At 48.5% G+C, this 21510-nt stretch overlaps 1 protein-coding gene and 1 long non-coding RNA gene across 3 annotated transcripts in view; one reads left to right on the top strand and one right to left on the bottom strand.

Annotated features, from left to right (window-relative positions):
* LOC144738349 (uncharacterized) overlaps nt 1-21510 on the bottom strand; it is a 236657-nt gene that overhangs the window by 42613 nt on the left and 172534 nt on the right. The gene's annotated exons all lie outside the window — the stretch shown is intronic.
* On the top strand, nt 1809-9888 carry LOC144738269 (uncharacterized). Of its 2 annotated transcripts, none has more exons than XR_013589210.1 (3): nt 1809-2775; nt 5775-5847; nt 6548-9888. It is a non-coding gene; the product is annotated as an uncharacterized LOC144738269 (long non-coding RNA). The 2 variants fall into 2 exon arrangements; XR_013589209.1 differs by having other exon boundaries at nt 2379-2775; nt 6617-9888.

Raw genomic sequence — 21510 nt, 5'->3', positions numbered from 1 at the left:
GTATCTACATCTGCAGAATGAGAAGAACCAGTGGTATCTACATCTGCAGAATGAGAAGAACCAGTGGCATCTACATCTACAGAACGAGAAGAACCAGTGGCATCTACATCTGCAGAATGAGAAGAACCAGTGGCATCTACATCTACAGAACGAGAAGAACCAGTGGCATCTACATCTGTAGAACATGAAGAACCAGTGGCATCTACATCTGCAGAATGAGAAGAACCAGTGGCATCTACATCTACAGAACGTGAAGAACCAGTGGCACCTACATCTGTAGAACATGAAGAACCAGTGGCATCTACATCTGCATAATGAGAAGAACCAGTGGTATCTACATCTACAGAACGAGAAGAACCAGTGGCATCTACATCTACAGAACGAGAAGAACCAGTGGCATCTACATCTACAGAACGAGAAGAACCAGTGGCATCTACATCTGTAGAACATGAAGAACCAGTGGCATCTACATCTGCAGAATGAGAAGAACCAGTGGCATCTACATCTACAGAACGTGAAGAACCAGTGGCATCTACATCTGTAGAACATGAAGAACCAGTGGCATCTACATCTGCAGAATGAGAAGAACCAGTGGTATCTACATCTACAGAACGAGAAGAACCAGTGGCATCTACATCTACAGAACGTGAAGAACCAGTGGCATCTACATCTGTAGAACATGAAGAACCAGTGGCATCTACATCTGCAGAATGAGAAGAACCAGTGGTATCTACATCTACAGAACGTGAAGAACCCGTGGCATCTACATCTACAGAATGTGAAGAACCAGTGGCATCTACATCTGTAGAACATGAAGAACCAGTGGCATCTACATCTGCAGAATGAGAAGAACCAGTGGTATCTACATCTACAGAACGTGAAGAACCAGTGGCATCTACATCTGCAGAATGAGAAGAACCAGTGGTATCTACATCTACAGAACGTGAAGAACCAGTGGCATCTACATCTGCAGAATGCGAAGAACCAGTGGTATCTACATCTACAGAACGTGAAGAACCAGTGGCATCTACAGAACGAGAAGAACCAGTGGCATCTACATCTGCAGAATGAGAAGAACCAGTGGCATCTACATCTACAGAACGTGAATAACCAGTGGCATCTACATCTGCAGAATGAGAAGAACCAGTGGTATCTACATCTACAGAACGAGAAGAACCAGTGGTATCTGCACCTGCAGAATGAGAAGAACCAGTGGTATCTACATCTACAGAACGAGAAGAACCAGTGGTATCTACATCTACAGAACGTGAAGAACCAGTGGCATCTACATCTACAGAACGAGAAGAAACAGTGGCATCTACATCTGCAGAATGAGAAGAACCAGTGGTATCTACATCTACAGAACGTGAAGAACCAGTGGCATCTACATCTGCAGAATGAGAAGAACCAGTGGTATCTACATCTACAGAACGTGAAGAACCAGTGGCATCTACATCTGCAGAATGAGAAGAACCAGTGGCATCTACATCTACAGAACGTGAATAACCAGTGGCATCTACATCTGCAGAATGAGAAGAACCAGTGGTATCTACATCTACAGAACGAGAAGAACCAGTGGTATCTGCACCTGCAGAATGAGAAGAACCAGTGGTATCTACATCTACAGAACGAGAAGAACCAGTGGCATCTACATCTACAGAACGTGAAGAACCAGTGGCATCTACATCTACAGAACGTGAAGAACCAGTGGCATCTACATCTGCAGAATGAGAAGAACCAGTGGCATCTACATCTGCAGAACGTGAAGAACCAGTGGTATCTAGATATACAGAACATGAAGAACCAGTGGTATCTACATCTACAGAACGTGAAGGACCAGTGGCATCTACATCTACAGAACGTGAAGAACCAGTGGCATCTACATCTGCAGAACGAGAAGAACCAGTGGTATCTACACCTGCAGAACGTGAAGAACCAGTGGTATCTACATCGGCAGAACGTGAAGAATCAGTGGCATCTACACCTGCAGAACGTGAAGAACCAGTGGTATCTACATCGGCAGAACGTGAAGAATCAGTGGCATCTACATCTGCAGAACGTGAAGAATCAGTGGCATCTACACCTGCAGAATGAGAAGAACCAGTGGTATCTACATCTACAGAACGAAAAAAACCAGTGGCATCTAGATCTGCAGAACGTGAAGAACCAGTGGCATCTACATCTACAGAACGTGAAGAACCAGTGGCATCTAGATCTGCAGAACGTGAAGAACCAGTGGCATCTACATCTGCAGAACGTGAAGAACCAGTGGCATCTTCATCTGCAGAACATGAAGAACCAGTGGCATCTACATCTACAGAACGAGAAGAACCAGTGGTATCTACATCTACAGAACGAGAAGAACCAGTGGCATCTACATCTACAGAACGTGAAGAACCAGTGGCATCTACATCTGCAGAACGTCAAAACCCAGTGGCATCTACATCTGTAGAACATGAAGAACCAGTTGTATCTACAGGAGAATCCCTGCCTATTCCTCTTATGGCATTATTACGTCTATTGACATTGAATGAGTCACTGTAGCGCGTGTCGCTAGGAGATTGGTAGACAATGTCATTAGGGGTACAATTCCGTTCTGTCAATTGCACCTGTGGGCAAGGCATTCTGGAATATCCAGAAGGGGTGCGGGGCCGAGGGCGGAGTCTAAGCCGTTTATAATCGAGACGTGTGCAGCGGCCTTTTGATGTTCTGATGCAGATGATGGTTACACCACTCGTGTCTACAAGGAGGAATGTTTGGGTCTCGATCGAGCAGGTACTTATTCTGGACGTCCTCGTTGTTCCAGCCTGTTTTCGGTTTTTTTTTTATTACGCGCCTTCTATTAGCCCACTCTGTCTGTTGTTGTATCCTCAAATCTTGTAACTCAATTTTAACCCATTATTATTTGTTTCGCTATTTCATGATGATGATTGCTTGTGTTGCAATCGAAACGTCGTATTCTATTATTTAATTTAATTTATTATTTTATCTTTAGACGTGACTTAACCGAAAGAAACAAATAATAATTCCTGCAGTCACGAAAGTTCTAAAATTAAGATTGAACCACTTCTACGGGGAAGTTTTAAGCTTATCTTTTTTCTCTCTCTCTGGCGACTTGTTTTCTCTGCCTGTGTCCTCTCTTTAGATTGTTCACACTTAAATTCTAACTTAGCAATCTTTGAAATACGTAATCAACCAGGTTATGCGTTAATTGTGTGTTGACCGACCCTCTGTGTTGTATTACATTACATTTCGATATTTTACTAGGTTATTTAATTTTAGTGTGTCCTTCTCCTGATGTTCAGGCTTGCTTGCCGTGCCATCGCATTCGCAGCACCACGTCTGTTGACCACTCATTGATATGCTAATTTTTTCTCTAACCCTCCTCCCTCTCTCTGCCTCCGCCCCCCCCCCTCTGTCTATTTAAGGCCACCACACAGAGACGATCACCCCTCTCTGTTACCTGTGTTGCTCTCGCTATGTATCTTGGTGATATCTGTCTGCTAATATGTCTGTCTATAGTTTTCTGGTTAGATTTTATGTCGCTATTTCATTATACCTGATGATGATTGCTTGTGTTGCAATCGAAACGTCGTATTCTATTATTTAATTTAATTTATTATTTTATCTTTAGACGTGACTTAACCGAAAGAAACAAATAATAATCCCTGCAGTCACGAAAGTTCTAAAATTAATTTTAACCCACTTCCCAAAGTGGTATCGACTGCAAACTTGGTAATAATAAAATAATATAAATATAAAACAATAAAAATTCTCACGACGTTTCGACTGCAACACAAGAAATCATCATCAGGTGTGAAATCCACAAAGAAAATTTGAAAATTTATATTTTATATTTTAGCGTGCCGACCAGTGGCTCGGTTGTCCAGAGGCTCTCGTTTTAGGCATGCACTGTATGTACCAAGGGGCCCAGGTGTTACGCTCGATGTGTGCACCGAGGGGCCTGGGGGCCCTAGTGGTCAGCTCATGATTTAAGCGTGGAGGGGCCCTGGGACACTCACACTGTAGGTGTCGAGGGGCCCAGGGACCCTAGTTGTCAGGTTACGTTTTAAACACCAAATGGTCTAAGGGGCCCTCACATTGTAAGCACTGAGGGGTCTGGGGGGCCCTAGTGGTTAGCTCACGCTATAGCCACCCAGGGGCCAGTGGTCGGCTTGCGCTGTGCGCACTGAGGGCCCTGGCGTTCAACTTCCTTCGGAAGACTTGGGCGACACACCTAGCGGCCTGAGGCTTGGAGGCCCCCCCTGGCAGCCCCGGGGCACTGGCCCCACTGGCCCGGTCCATAATCTAGCCTTTGGCCAGCGGATTAATTGCCACCTGTTTCCATCTGTGCAGGGATAGAGTGTTGCCACCACGCACATGGCGTGGGTTTTTCTCGGGTGCTCCGGTTTTCTCCCACTTGTATTAACACTCGTCATCATTAATTGGCCGAAACAGAAATCTTACAATAAAAACTCAATGCAGGACGCTGCTGTAAACCAGTCCGAGGACTGAAGTGAGTGTACTGGCAGTCTATAATGTGGACTGTAGCCTGGTTATTAAGCTGGGTGAGTGTACTGGCAGTCTATAATGTAGACTGTAGCCTGGTTATTAAGCTGGGTGAGTGTACTGGCAGTCTATAACGTAGTAACGTAGACTGTAGCCTGGTTATTAAGCTGGGTGAGTGTACTGGCAGTCTATAATGTAGACTGTAGCCTGGTTATTAAGCTTTACTTTCATTAATTTTAATTTCATTTTTTACCTACGTGGTGACTTTACCGACAAAACCTAAGAGTACGTGAGTTGGTGTGTTGACCGACTCTCTGTGTTGCATTACATTAAGTGTCTCTCTCTCTCTCTGTGCAGTCTCCAAACCTCCAAGTCTCTCATTGACACAAGGCCGTCATTATAACATGTTATAATAAGTATAATATTATGTTATAATATATAATAATTATAATGTTATAATAAGTATAATATGTCATAATTATAATGTTATAATATGTTATAATACGTATAATAATCAAATATGCCCCCCAATATGTTTCTGTAAAATTATTTGTAAATAATAATTGTGATGCTCTGTTAATAAAGACAACAATTTGCTAAACCTTGGCCACGAAATCTGGACTTGTCTTCATATAACAATGCATAGATTCCTGTTTATAGGATTGCGTTGTACTTTATGAATCCCTAATCTCTGCCATTACACACTATGAAACAAGAAAGGTAAAAAAGAAAAAACAGAGCAATGTATTACAATACCCTATTAGACATTATTGTATCAAATAAAACAAAGTCCATGCCATGTGCTAGTGAACTTTTAAAAATATTTTAGGGAGGAAATGGCAGGAAAATAGTTTTCAAATTTAGATATTTTTCTGGGGGGGGGACCCCAGACCCGTGGAAGATTTGGTCCCCCCCAATGTTGACTCCATGGCTACGGCCTTGCATTGACGTGCTAGTTTCTCTACCCCCTTCTCTACCCCCCCCCCCTCTCTCTATTTAAGGCCTCAACACAGAGGCGTTGTTTCTCTGTGTGCCTATGTGTGTCTCTCTCTGTGTCATCTCTCTCTGTGTGTCTATATCTGTGTCTCTCTCTGTGTGTCTTTGTGTCATCTCTCTCTCTCTGCTTATGTGTCTGTCTTTGTGTCTCCGTGTCTCTCTCTCAAATTGAGCAATCTTTGGAAGAACGTTATCAACCAGGTAGGGTGTTGACTGTTATGTTAGCTGACTCTAAGTTTAATAGGTTTTTTTTCCATTTTTTTTACCAGGCCACACCCGCTTGAGCTGATATACCGCTCTTGTTTTCAGAAGCGACTTGCCCACAACAACAATAACAACAAGGTGAGGCTCGTCAACAGCGTGGCGGTGTTCACTCTAGACGCGTGGCGGTGTTCACTCTAGACGCGTGGCGGTGTTCACTCTAGACACGTGGCGGAGTTCACTCTAGACACGTGGCGGAGTTCACTCTGGACGTGTGGCGGTGTTCACTCTAGACGCGTGGCGGTGTTCACTCTAGACGCGTGGCGGAGTTCACTCTAGACACGTGGCGGTGTTCACTCTAGACGCGTGGCGGAGTTCACTCTAGACACGTGATGGTGTTCACTCTAGACGCGTGGCGGAGTTCACTCGACGTGTGGCGGAGTTCACTCGACGTGTGGCGGAGTTCACTCTAGACACGTGGCGGTGTTCACTCTAGACGCGTGGCGGTGTTCACTCTAGACACGTGGTGGTGTTCACTCTAGACGCGTGATGGTGTTCACTCTAGACGCGTGGCGGAGTTCACTCTAGACGTGTGGCGGAGTTCACTCTAGACACGTGGCGGTGTTCACTCTAGACACGTGGCGGAGTTCACTCTAGACACGTGATGGTGTTCACTCTAGACGCGTGGCGGAGTTCACTCTAGACGTGTGGCGGAGTTCACTCTAGACACGTGGCGGTGTTCACTCTAGACGCGTGGCGGTGTTCACTCTAGACACGTGGCGGAGTTCACTCTGGACGCGTGGCGGTGTTCACTCTAGACGCGTGGCGGAGTTCACTCTAGACACGTGGCGGTGTTCACTCAAGACACGTGGCGGAGTTCACTCTGGACGTGTGGCGGTGTTCACTCTAGACGCGTGGCGGTGTTCACTCAAGACACGTGGCGATGTTCACTCAAATACACCAGAGAACACACAAGCATCAGAAGATCCACTAGCAGTGGAGTGTGAAATCAGCTTGTGAAAGTCAGTGCCGCAATGAGCCCATCCCTCATCAAACAAGAACCGGATGACAATCCCAGCTTGGACACTTTTAAAGGTAACAAGGTGAAATATGAAGAGGTGAAGGTGAAATGTGAAGAGGTGATGGTGAAGAGCGAAGAAGTGAAGGTAAAATGTGAAAATGAAGATTAAATTCCAAAATCGGACTTTCACATTGATGGAGGCAACGTGAAGCAGGAGAAGAATCCTGACTGTGAGGCAGAGCGAGGCAACTCCCAGCAGTTTGTGGAAGTGGAGGTGTGGGTGGACTTCCTCCGAGACAATACAAAGTCAATTGGAGACACGGTAGATGTGTAAGCCTGAGACGATGTCGCTCCAGTAGATGCACCTTTGTCACAGGCTTTTAATGACAAGAATGTGAAGTTGAACACTCAATTCCTAGGTTCAACCTGCAGGGTAAGAGCGGCCAGTCTTTGTGAACCTGTGTGTTGGGTAGATCTCTAACCAGGAGCGAATGCCAATAAGCTCCCAAGCATTCACTGTTATCAATTGCATTTATATTGTCCTTGCTTAATTGCCTCGGCAATTCGGAGTTTTGCATCGTATCTCGTCTCAAACACTCGAAGAGCATCCCCAAGTAGCAGCTGCCCCTGTGTGGCACAAGGTGGTGGCCCTTTACCGGCCTGCATGTGGACAAGAGCCTGTCAGTAGGGGGCGATGGTTGATGTGGCATCTCAGTTGTGGAGTTTGTAGGTAATGTTTAGAATTTGCTAAATTTTTACCCAGATGCCAGCATGCAATGGTCGACTCGTTTTGAATGGTGCATTAGTATGTTGTACATGCATAGACGGTGCGTATTTTTTTAATTAGCTTCTAGTTAATAGGATGTAACCTGATGCAGTATATTTCAGTGCAGTAATTCAATTTTGATCATATGCCTGTCAATAAGTTACAATGAATACTTGTCTGATTGTGTGCGTACATGCAACCTTTTGTCTATGAGGGTCAAACATTGAATAAGTGATGTTAGGACACAGTGTGTGTTTTGCAAGTAACCTGTACAGATAACTCAGGTGAGACTCATTGTTCTTGTGATACAGGTCAAAGGGTATTTTTGTGTTTTCAGGAAGCATCTTTCTCTGGAGCAACTCATTGTCTTTGAAATAGGGAGCACACTCGGATCATTCATCAATTACAAGGCATACCACCCAAAAGTTACACGTAGAGGAGATACATTCTCAACAACACGAATTATAATTTTGTATTACGTGTTGACGTAGATTTTGTCGAATTGGGACGAGAAATGGCCCTTGCCGATTAACGTCTGGATGTTGACAACCATGGGGTGAAGCAAGCCTGACTGCCTGCGGTGCCCCTCACAACCATTTACGGCCTTGGGCCAGGAAAGTCACGAAAAAATTGCACACGAACGACGCATCCACGCCAACTCCCAATGCTCCGTTTTGAAGTTTTAAAATGAAACAACTTTGAATTGTATTATGTTTTGAATTGTGTTTCTTCAATACAATTTTACATCTGGAAGACTTAATTGAAAACGACATTTCGTGTGAATTTTCTCTCGTCGTTAAGTAGGTGGCCTTGCCGGGGATTCGGTTCGATGCGGACTTTCACCTGGTTGGGATCGCGGGATTGAGATGAGGCGACAGAGCTGGCCGTGCGAGAAGACCGCCGTCTGCAGATCGATTCCAACGTGATCGAACGTCTGTCCCTGTGCCTCCGTCGTTCATGCAGGGGGCGCGTAGGGTTATAGCGCCCCCTGCATGAAAACGACGGAAAGTGCAGCATTCATCACAGATTAATTCTAGATTTGAAGCTTTCGTGACTGCAAGGATTCATATTCTTAGTTCTTTCTGTAAAGTCACGTAGGTAAAAAATGAAATCAAAATGAATAATTTTAAGAAAGAACTAAGAATACAGATAGATCAAGTTGTGCGCTTATATAAAAGAGCATCGCCAGTGGGTTTTCAAAGTACCTTCGTCTTACAGAAATCAATTTCGAGTGAGCCCACCGCATTACAACAATGCTCAGCTGTAGCTCACGTGACTTCTGCCGCGACAATGTCTGGATGTTTTCGCCTGAGGACGACCGCTCGTGTTGCGATCCAAACGTCGTGATTTATTTATTATTATTTTACTTGTTCTACCTACGTGACTTTACCGAAAGAACCAAAGAGTACGAAAGACGTCTTGTCTGCTGATCTTGTTCATATCCGTGTACATCGATATCCCACATTGATTACACTACACACCACACACAATGAAATAAATAGAAACGAGAACGACTTCCGGGGATGGGCAAAGATCGAGGAATCTCTTTCAATGGAGCGAGTTCAGTGAGTTCGATTCAACATCTCTCTGTCCGTCTGTGTCTCTGTTCGCCTCTGTGTCTCTCTCTCTCTGCCTGTCTCTGTCTATGTCGTCTCTGTGTCTCTGTGTTCCTCTTGTCTGTGTCTGTCCGCCTGTCTTGTCTGTGTGTGTCTGTCTATCAGCGTCTGTCCAACCGCAGTCAACGACTGTCAGTACCAGCAGTCGCCCGTTCAACTCCCAAGGCTACACGCCACACAAACTTGCTCCCAACACACAAAGACAACGATCCCCCGTACAGACTGCAGGGGCAAGTGCTGTTAGCGAGCACCTATTAAGGGTGGGACGGCACACGAGGGGGTGGGTGGCCAGCACCACGCCCGGCCGCCTTTGTCTCCCCAGTGGCGATGTTGACACACCGCACCGGGTACTCGTTTGAGGCTGAGTCGACGTAGGGGAGGCTCAGGACCGGTTCAGAAAGTCGTCACTGGCGGTGTTGGCCACGAGCGGGAATGGAACTCGGCTGGTCGGTGCGGAGCGCAGCGCTCACCACGACACTGCCGCTCCACTGTTGTCAACAAACTTGAACTCTGACCCCGCTCTCTGACGTCGCCGCTCAGCGTGACCTCATCGACGTCAAACGTCAGGGGGAGGTGTGCTTCGCTAGTGACGTCATGTCACCAAGGTATTCGCCCACCTCCTGACGTCACTTCCGCTCGGCCGCAACCGATATCTTCCATTCTAGATTTGAAGCTTTCGTGACTGCAAGGAATCATCTTCTTAGGTTTTTTCCGGTAAAGTCACGTAGAAAGTAAAATAAAATAAAAACAAAAATCACGACGTTTCGGAGGCAACACAAGTCTCCGTCATCAGGTGGGACCGTCACAGCCAGATTAGCTGTATCAAGTGAGGCAATGATTCAAGATGTAATCCCTTAAAAGCGAGTTGAGGGGGGAGGGAGAGGGAGGGGGGAGCTCATCAGACTATGGTAGCCAATGAAAGGAACGTATCGGGAGGGAGGGGGGGCGAGGCCAAAAGGGTGGGCGATGGACGTGGAAGCGCTTGTGCCCAAGCGGCCAATTACTGCACACGCCAACACAATGGAGCGATTGTGCGCAAGCGGCCAGCCACTGCACCCGCCAACACAATGGGCAGAGAGGAGGAGGGGAGGTCTAATACACATGATAGACAAAAGAACGAAAATGATGATGGGTACAAACTTAGGGGGAGCTCATCAGACTATGGTAGCCAATGAATGGAACGTATCGGGAGGGAGGGGCGGGGGGGGGGGCGAGGCCAAAGGGTGGGCGACGGACGTGGAAGCGCTTGTGCGCAAGCGGCCAATTACTGCACACGCCAACACAATGGAGAGAGAGGGGGAGGGGGGGTCTGATACACATGATAGACAAAAGAACGAAAATGCCTATGTTTATACCAATGCTGGCTGAACAATGAAGAGAGTACTGTTAAAATAACTGGGGATGTTAACACTCGGTAAAGTACAGTAAAATAGTGCCTGTCAGATAAGATGGTCCAAAAAGACTTAATCACAAATTTTTTGGACCATCTTATCTGACAGGCACTATTTTACTGTACTTTACCGAGTGTTAACATCCCCAGTTATTTTAACAGTACTCTCTTCATTGTTCAGCCAGCATTGGTATAAACATGGGCATTTTCGTTCTTTTGTCTATCATGTGTATCAGACCCCCCACTCCCCCTCTCTCTCCATTGTGTTGGCGTGTGCAGTAATTGGCCGCTTGCGCACAAGCGCTTCCACGTCCGTCGCCCACCCTTTGGCCTCGCCCCCCCCCCCCGCCCCCCCCCCTCCCTCCCGATACGTTCCATTCATTGGCTACCATAGTCTGATGAGCTCCCCCTAAGTTTGTACCCATCATCATTTTCGTTCTTTTGTCTATCATGTGTATTAGACCTCCCCCTCCTCCTCTCTGCCCATTGTGTTGGCGGGTGCAGTGGCTGGCCGCTTGCGCACAATCGCTCCATTGTGTTGGCGTGTGCAGTAATTGGCCGCTTGGGCACAAGCGCTTCCACGTCCATCGCCCACCCTTTTGGCCTCGCCCCCCCTCCCTCCCGATACGTTCCTTTCATTGGCTACCATAGTCTGATGAGTTCCCCCCTCCCTCTCCCTCCCCCCTCAACTCGCTTTTAAGGGATTACATCTTGAATCATTGCCTCACTTGATACAGCTAATCTGGCTGTGACGGTCCCACCTGATGACGGAGACTTGTGTTGCCTCCGAAACGTCGTGATTTTTGTTTTTATTTTATTTTACTTTCTACGTGACTTTACCGAAAAAACCTAAGAAGACGATATCTTCCAATGCCAATCCTTATTTGGGCAAAGCCACGCCCAGTGACTGGCACCTCATTAACATAATTTATTCGTGAAAGCCGTCGCGAGTTCATTGCGACGGGTTCAGCACGCGCACCCCACCCCTCCACGTATTGGCGGGGCTCATTAACATAATTTTTTAAGTTAAGAGACGCTCATTGCGGGAGGGGCGTGTCTTGTACCCTGGAAGTGACGTCACGGCCTGCTGCTGCGTGACTGTTGCATCTCCGTGCTCACACTGAAATTCGAGGTGAGAAATTTTCATCGCGGTTGTGGTGGTTGTAGTGGTGGTTGTGGTGGTTGTTGTGGTTGTGGTGGAGGATGTGGTGGTTGTGGTGGTTGTTGTGGTGGTGGATGTGGTGGTGGATGTGGTGGTGGATGTGGTGGTTGTTGTTGTATACCGAGGTAGAGCCTCGCGCTCTCTCTCGTAGGGATGTCAATTGAGTAGCAGCGAGCATGGAAGCGATGTCCACGTTGGAACTTTACAACGCGGGGCCTTGCCTCCTGCCCTCGCCTGATGGCGTTCGCTTCAATTCTCTCGCTTAGTTTAGCAATCTGTGGAAGAACGCAATCAGCCAGGCGATGCGTCAATTGTGTGTTGACCGACTCTCTGTGTTGCATTGCATTACATTTCAAATGTTACGAAGTTTGTTTGATTAAGTGCAGTCAACAAACCTCCAAATCTCTCATTGACACAAAGCCGTAATTATAATATGTTATAACGAGTATAATGTTATAATAAGAATAATGTGTAATAAGTGTAATGTGTGTAGTAATAAGTGTAATGCGGTGTAGTAATAAGTGTAAGGTTCATCTTCTTGGTTCTTTCGGTAAAGTCACATAGAAGGGAAGTAATAAAATAATAAAAATAAAACAATAAAATAATTCCCACGACGTTTTGGCCACAACGCAAGCAGCCGTCCTCAGGTGAAACCAGGTCTGTCGAGGCGACAGAGTCTGAATGAAACAGCACACGTGCTTGGAGCATATATATAAGCTGGGTTGGAAGGGGGGGGGGAAGGGCGCCTTGACAAAAGAATTTGCATATCAAGAGGAATTTAGCATATTTATGGGAAATGCAGGTATGTGATTAGTACTACTTATGTCCGTGCATTATGCAGGATTAGCAGCATCCAAGGGAGGGGATATGAGAAATGCAGGTATGTGATTAGTGCTACTTTGCCCGTGCATGATGCAGGATTAGCAGCATCACAGGGAGGGGATAGGGGTAGCATTAATAAAGGGAAGAAGTGTTAATAGTGTAATGCGGGCGTAAAGGGCTTGGCGGATGTGACGTCATGTGGGGAGGAGTCAGGGTCACGTGAGAGGGAGATAGTATAGCGGTGAGACAGGAAGAGATCGAGGAGTCGGGCGAGGGAAGAGTGGAGACCGCGTTGGGTGGTCGCCGTGCCCTCAGCCTGGTGGCTGAGGGGCTCGGTGACAGCGCCAGCCAGCGGGATGGAAGGGAGTTGGTTGGAGACTGGACGAGGGTGAGGCCAGGGAGGGCGAAAGCTGGGAGCAGCGACAGCAGCCGGAGAGGCTGCGTGTGGGAGACAGCAGCGAGGCTGCTAGGGGCTACAGCAGCCGGGGGCTGCAGAGCAAGAGGGCTACGGGAGCGACAGCAGCCGGAGGGGCTGCGTGTGGGAGACAGCAGCGAGGCTGCTAGGGGCTACAGCAGCCGGGGGCTGCAGAGCAAGAGGGCTACGGGAGCGACAGCAGCCGGAGGGGCTGCGTGTGGGGGAACAGCAGCAAGGCTGCTAAGGAGCTACGGGAGCGACGGAGACCAACAGCGGGGCTGTTGGCGGTGACGGGAGCGACAGCGAAGTCGGCACCGTGTGGAAGGAGCCAGATAAAGGACAGCCGTGTGGGAAACAGAAACGAACCCGAATAAAGGACACCAGACCAGATACTGTGGTCGAGTCCATTTATTACAATAGTATGTAGCAGCAGTAACTAAAACCACCACGTAAACAACTAAAGTATAAACTACATAGTATCATAATTATACTAAATATACTCTACAATAAGCTGAGTTACTAACAGTAAGTAATACATTACAATTCTACGTCGTAAAAAATATAATATGCTTCCATCTAAACTTTATTCTCTTACATCACACGAGTCTACACCGTACTATATACTGCCATAGACAAACCCAAACATTAAAATATATACTGTATTGCTATAAACCACCCTATACCTTATCCATTGTAATATTACACTATGTATTATTCTACCCACCCTAATGTATATTACACTGCTGTATATTCACTATACAATTACGATACTATATATTACTTTGTACATTGTATTAAGCATATACATTTTTAAACTATTTGTTATTATACACTGTACTGTTGACCGTCGTGTGAAAGATACTAAGAGGAAGCAACAAAATATGTCAATGCAGCGGAGCAAAGCATCCATTCTCTGCGGAGAATACAATGCCAGTGAGTGGAACGCGGTCTGAAAGTCACCGTAAACGTGAACACAATCAGTTAAGATCCGAAATGGTTTATTACGTCCTTCCAATGATTGCTAAGCCAGAATCCATCTTCTCGGTTGAAATTGTCTCTGTGTTTATATATGTGGATAGCCTCATGAACGAATCTCTCATGGTAGCCAGATGGCTCCGCCGCTGAAGCGCCCGCGCTTCCAGGTCTTCGCCGGCACCAGCAGAGAGGTGACGGATGACGCCAGCCTCAGGGTCAGAACCATCACACAGCAGAGTCGTAGACTCATCACACAGCAGAGACCCATAGACTCATCACACAGCAGAGACCCATAGACTCATCACATAGCAGAGACCCACAGACTCATCACACTGCAGAGAGCCAAAGACTCATCACACAGCAGAGAGCCAAAGACTCATCACACAGCAGAGAGCCATAGACTCATCACACAGCAGAGACCCATAGACTCATCACACAGCAGAGAGCCATAGACTCATCACACAGCAGAGAGCCATAGACTCATCACACAGCAGAGAGCCATAGACTCATCACACAGCAGAGAGCCATAGACTCATCACACAGCAGAGAGCCATAGACTCATCACACAGCAGAGACCCATAGACTCATCACACAGCAGAGAGCCACAGACTCATCACACAGCAGAGACCCATAGACTCATAACACAGCAAAGACCCATAGACCCATCACACGGCAGAGAGCCATAGACCCATCACACGGCAGAGAGCCATAGACTCATCACACGGCAGAGACCCATAGACCCATCACACGGCAGAGAGCCATAGACTCATCACACGGCAGAGAGCCACAGACTCATCACACAGCAGAGAGCCATAGACTCATCACACAGAGACCCACAGACTCATCACACAGCAGAGTCCCACAGACTCATCACACAGCAGAGACCCACAGACTCATCACACAGCAGAGACCCACAGACTCATCACACAGCAGAGACCCATAGACTCATCACACAACAGAGACCCACAGACTCGCACACAGAGACCCACAGACTCGCACACACAGACACCCACAGACTCATCACACACAGAGACCCACAGACTCACACACAGAGACCCATCGACTCATCAAACAGCAGAGACCCACAGACTCATCACACAGACCCGCAGACTCATCACACACAGAGACCCACTGACTCATCACAAAGCAGAGACCCATAGACTCATCACACAGCAGAGAGCCATAGACTCATCACACAACAGAGACCCACAGACTCGCACACAGAGACCCACAGACTCGCACACACAGACACCCACAGACTCATCACACACAGAGACCCACAGACTCACACACAGAGACCCATAGACTCATCACACGGCAGAGACCCACAGCCTCATCACACAGCAGAGAGCCATAGACTCATCACACGGCAGAGACCCACAGACTCATCACACAGCAGAGAGCCACAGACTCATCACACAGCAGAGAGCCATAGACTCATCACACAGAGACCCACAGACTCATCACACAGCAGAGACCCATAGACTCATCACACACAGAGACCCACAGACTCATCACACACAGACTCACAGACTCATCACACAGCAGAGACCCACAGACGCGCACACAGCAGAGACCCATAGACTCACACACAGAGACCCATAGACTCACACAATAGAGACCCACAGACTCATCACACAGCAGAGACCCATAGACTCATCACACAACAGAGACCCACAGACTCGCACACAGAGACCCACAGACTCGCACACAGAGACCCACAGACTCGCACACAGAGACCCACAGACTCGCACACACAGAGACCCACAGACTCATCACACACAGATACCCATAGACTCACACAGCAGAGATCCACAGACTCACACACAGAGACCCATAGACTCATCACACGGCAGAGATCCACAGACTCATCACACAGCAGAGACACCCACAGACTCATCACACACAGACACCCACAGACTCATCACACACAGACACCCACAGACTCATCACACACAGACACCCACAGACTTACACAGCAGAGACCCACTGACTCATCACAAAGCAGAGACCCATAGACTCATCACACAGCAGAGAGCCATAGACTCATCACACAGCAGAGAGCCATAGACTCATCACAAAGCAGAGAGCCATAGACTCATCACACAGCAGAGAGCCATAGACTCATCACACAGCAGAGAGCCATAGACTCATCACACAGCAGAGACCCATAGACTCATAACACGGCAGAGACCCATAGACTCATCACACGGCAGAGACCCATAGACTCATCACACGGCAGAGACCCATAGACTCATCACACGGCAGAGAGCCACAGACTCATCACACGGCAGAGACCCACAGACTCATCACACGGCAGAGACCCATAGACTCATAACACGGCAGAGACCCATAGACTCATCACACAGCAGAGAGCCACAGACTCATCACACAGCAGAGAGCCATAGACTCATCACACAGAGACCCACAGACTCATCACACAGCAGAGACCCATAGACTCATCACACACAGAGACCCACAGACTCATCACACAGACTCACAGACTCATCACACACAGAGACCCACAGACTCATCACACACATAGACCCACAGACTCATCACACACAGACCCACAGACTCACACACACAGAGACCCATAGACTCACACACAGAGACCCATAGACTCACACAATAGAGACCCACAGACTCATCACACAGCAGAGACCCATAGACTCATCACACAACAGAGACCCACAGACTCGCACACAGAGACCCACAGACTTGCACACACAGAGACCCATAGACTCACACAGCAGAGATCCACAGACTCACACACAGAGACCCATAGACTCATCACACGGCAGAGATCCACAGACTCATCACACAGCAGACACCCACAGACTCATCACACACAGACACCCACAGACTCATCACACACAGACACCCACAGACTCATCACACACAGACACCCACAGACTTACACAGCAGAGACCCACTGACTCATCACAAAGCAGAGACCCATAGACTCATCACACAGCAGAGAGCCATAGACTCATCACACAGCAGAGAGCCATAGACTCATCACACAGCAGAGAGCCATAGACTCATCACACAGCAGAGAGCCATAGACTCATCACACAGCAGAGAGCCATAGACTCATCACACAGCAGAGAGCCATAGACTCATCACACAGCAGAGAGCCATAGACTCATCACACAGCAGAGAGCCATAGACTCATCACACAGCAGATACCCATAGACTCATCACACAGCAGAGAGCCACAGACTCATCACACAGCAGAGACCCATAGACTCATCACACGGCAGAGACCCGTAGACTCATCACACGGCAGAGACCCGTAGACCCATCACACGGCAGAGAGCCATAGACTCATCACACGGTAGAGACCCACAGACTCCTCACACGGCAGAGACCCATAGACTCATCACACAGCAGAGACCCACAGACTCATCACACAGCAGAGAGCCACAGACTCATCACACAGCAGAGAGCCATAGACTCATCACACAGAGACCCACAGACTCATCACACAGCAGAGACCCACAGACTCACACAGCAGAGACCCATAGACTCACACACAGAGACCCATAGACTCACACAATAGAGACCCACAGACTCATCACACACAGACACCCACAGACTCACACATCAGAGACCCACTGACTCATCACAAAGCAGAGACCCATAGACTCATCACACAGCAGAGAGCCACAGACTCATCACACAGCAGAGACCCATAGACTCATAACACAGCAGAGACCCATAGACTCATCACACGGCAGAGACCCATAGACTCATCACACGGCAGAGAGCCATAGACTCATCACACGGCAGAGACCCACAGACTCATCACACGGCAGAGACCCATAGACTCATCACACGGCAGAGACCCATAGACTCATCACACGGCAGAGACACATAGACTCATCACACAGCAGAGACCCACAGACTCATCACACAGCAGAGACCCACAGACTCATCACACAGGAGAGACCCACAGACTCATCACACAGCAGAGACCCATAGACTCATCACACAACAGAGACCCACAGACTCGCACACAGAGACCCACATACTCGCACACACAGAGACCCACAGACTCATCACACAGAGACCCATCGACTCATCAAACAGCAGAGACCCACAGACTCATCACACAGACCCGCAGACTCATCACACACAGAGACCCACAGACTCGCACACACAGAGACCCATAGACTCACACAGCAGAGATCCACAGACTCACACACATAGACCCATAGACTCATCACACGGCAGAGATCCACAGACTCATCACACACAGACACCCACAGACTCGTCACACACAGACACCCACAGACTCATCACACACAGACACCCACAGACTCACACAGCAGAGACCCACTGACTCATCACAAAGCAGAGACCCATAGACTCACACAGCAGAGAGCCATAGACTCATCACACAGCAGAGACCCATAGACTCATCACACAGCAGAGACCCATAGACTCATCACACGGCAGAGACCCACAGCCTCATCACACAGCAGAGAGCCATAGACTCATCACACGGCAGAGACCCACAGACTCATCACACAGCAGAGAGCCACAGACTCATCACACAGCAGAGAGCCATAGACTCATCACACAGAGACCCACAGACTCATCACACAGCAGAGACCCATAGACTCATCACACACAGAGACCCACAGACTCATCACACACAGACTCACAGACTCATCACACACAGAGACCCACAGACTCATCACACAGCAGAGACCCACAGACGCGCACACAGCAGAGACCCACAGACTCACACACACAGAGACCCATAGACTCACACAATAGAGACCCACAGACTCATCACACAGCAGAGACCCATAGACTCATCACACAACAGAGACCCATAGACTCACACAGCAGAGATCCACAGACTCACACACAGAGACCCATAGACTCATCACACGGCAGAGATCCACAGACTCATCACACAGCATAGACACCCACTGACTCATCACAAAGCAGAGACCCATAGACTCATCACACGGCAGAGATCCACAGACTCATCACACAGCAGACACCCACAGACTCATCACACACAGACACCCACAGACTCATCACACACAGACACCCACAGACTCATCACACACAGACACCCACAGACTTACACAGCAGAGACCCACTGACTCATCACAAAGCAGAGACCCATAGACTCATCACACAGCAGAGAGCCATAGACTCATCACACAGCAGAGAGCCATAGACTCATCACACAGCAGAGAGCCATAGACTCATCACACAGCAGAGAGCCATAGACTCATCACACAGCAGAGAGCCATAGACTCATCACACAGCAGAGAGCCATAGACTCATCACACAGCAGAGAGCCATAGACTCATCACACAGCAGAGAGCCATAGACTCATCACACAGCAGATACCCATAGACTCATCACACAGCAGAGAGCCACAGACTCATCACACAGCAGAGACCCATAGACTCATCACACGGCAGAGACCCGTAGACTCATCACACGGCAGAGACCCGTAGACCCATCACACGGCAGAGAGCCATAGACTCATCACACGGTAGAGACCCACAGACTCCTCACACGGCAGAGACCCATAGACTCATCACACAGCAGAGACCCACAGACTCATCACACAGCAGAGAGCCACAGACTCATCACACAGCAGAGAGCCATAGACTCATCACACAGAGACCCACAGACTCATCACACAGCAGAGACCCACAGACTCACACAGCAGAGACCCATAGACTCACACACAGAGACCCATAGACTCACACAATAGAGACCCACAGACTCATCACACACAGACACCCACAGACTCACACATCAGAGACCCACTGACTCATCACAAAGCAGAGACCCATAGACTCATCACACAGCAGAGAGCCACAGACTCATCACACAGCAGAGACCCATAGACTCATAACACAGCAGAGACCCATAGACTCATCACACGGCAGAGACCCATAGACTCATCACACGGCAGAGAGCCATAGACTCATCACACGGCAGAGACCCACAGACTCATCACACGGCAGAGACCCATAGACTCATCACACGGCAGAGACCCATAGACTCATCACACGGCAGAGACACATAGACTCATCACACAGCAGAGACCCACAGACTCATCACACAGCAGAGACCCACAGACTCATCACACAGGAGAGACCCACAGACTCATCACACAGCAGAGACCCATAGACTCATCACACAACAGAGACCCACAGACTCGCACACAGAGACCCACATACTCGCACACACAGAGACCCACAGACTCATCACACAGAGACCCATCGACTCATCAAACAGCAGAGACCCACAGACTCATCACACAGACCCGCAGACTCATCACACACAGAGACCCACAGACTCGCACACACAGAGACCCATAGACTCACACAGCAGAGATCCACAGACTCACACACATAGACCCATAGACTCATCACACGGCAGAGATCCACAGACTCATCACACACAGACACCCACAGACTCGTCACACACAGACACCCACAGACTCATCACACACAGACACCCACAGACTCACACAGCAGAGACCCACTGACTCATCACAAAGCAGAGACCCATAGACTCACACAGCAGAGAGCCATAGACTCATCACACAGCAGAGACCCATAGACTCATCACACAGCAGAGACCCATAGACTCATCACACGGCAGAGACCCACAGCCTCATCACACAGCAGAGAGCCATAGACTCATCACACGGCAGAGACCCACAGACTCATCACACAGCAGAGAGCCACAGACTCATCACACAGCAGAGAGCCATAGACTCATCACACAGAGACCCACAGACTCATCACACAGCAGAGACCCATAGACTCATCACACACAGAGACCCACAGACTCATCACACACAGACTCACAGACTCATCACACACAGAGACCCACAGACTCATCACACAGCAGAGACCCACAGACGCGCACACAGCAGAGACCCACAGACTCACACACACAGAGACCCATAGACTCACACAATAGAGACCCACAGACTCATCACACAGCAGAGACCCATAGACTCATCACACAACAGAGACCCATAGACTCACACAGCAGAGATCCACAGACTCACACACAGAGACCCATAGACTCATCACACGGCAGAGATCCACAGACTCATCACACAGCAGAGACACCCACTGACTCATCACAAAGCAGAGACCCATAGACTCATCACACAGCAGAGAGCCATAGACTCATCACACAGCAGAGAGCCATAGACTCATCACACAGCAGAGACCCACAGACTCATCACACAGCAGAGAGCCACAGACTCATCACACAGCAGAGACCCATAGACTCATAACACAGCAGAGACCCATAAACTCATCACACGGCAGAGACCCATAGACTCATCACACGGCAGAGACCCATAGACTCATCACACGGCAGAGAGCCATAGACTCATCACACGGCAGAGACCCACAGACTCATCACACGGCAGAGACCCACAGACTCATCACACGGCAGAGACCCATAGACTCATCACACGGCAGAGACCCATAGACTCATCACACAGCAGAGACCCACAGACTCATCACACAGCAGAGAGCCACAGACTCATCACACAGCAGAGACCCACAGACTCACACAGCAGAGACCCATAGACTCACACACAGAGACCCATAGACTCACACAATAGA

Source organism: Lampetra planeri, chromosome 81 (genome assembly GCF_965212315.1).
Source record: "Lampetra planeri chromosome 81, kcLamPlan1.2.h2, whole genome shotgun sequence".
In the NCBI taxonomy this organism is placed as follows: domain Eukaryota; kingdom Metazoa; phylum Chordata; class Hyperoartia; order Petromyzontiformes; family Petromyzontidae; genus Lampetra; species Lampetra planeri.
This window is presented reverse-complemented; position numbering and strand designations above follow the sequence as displayed.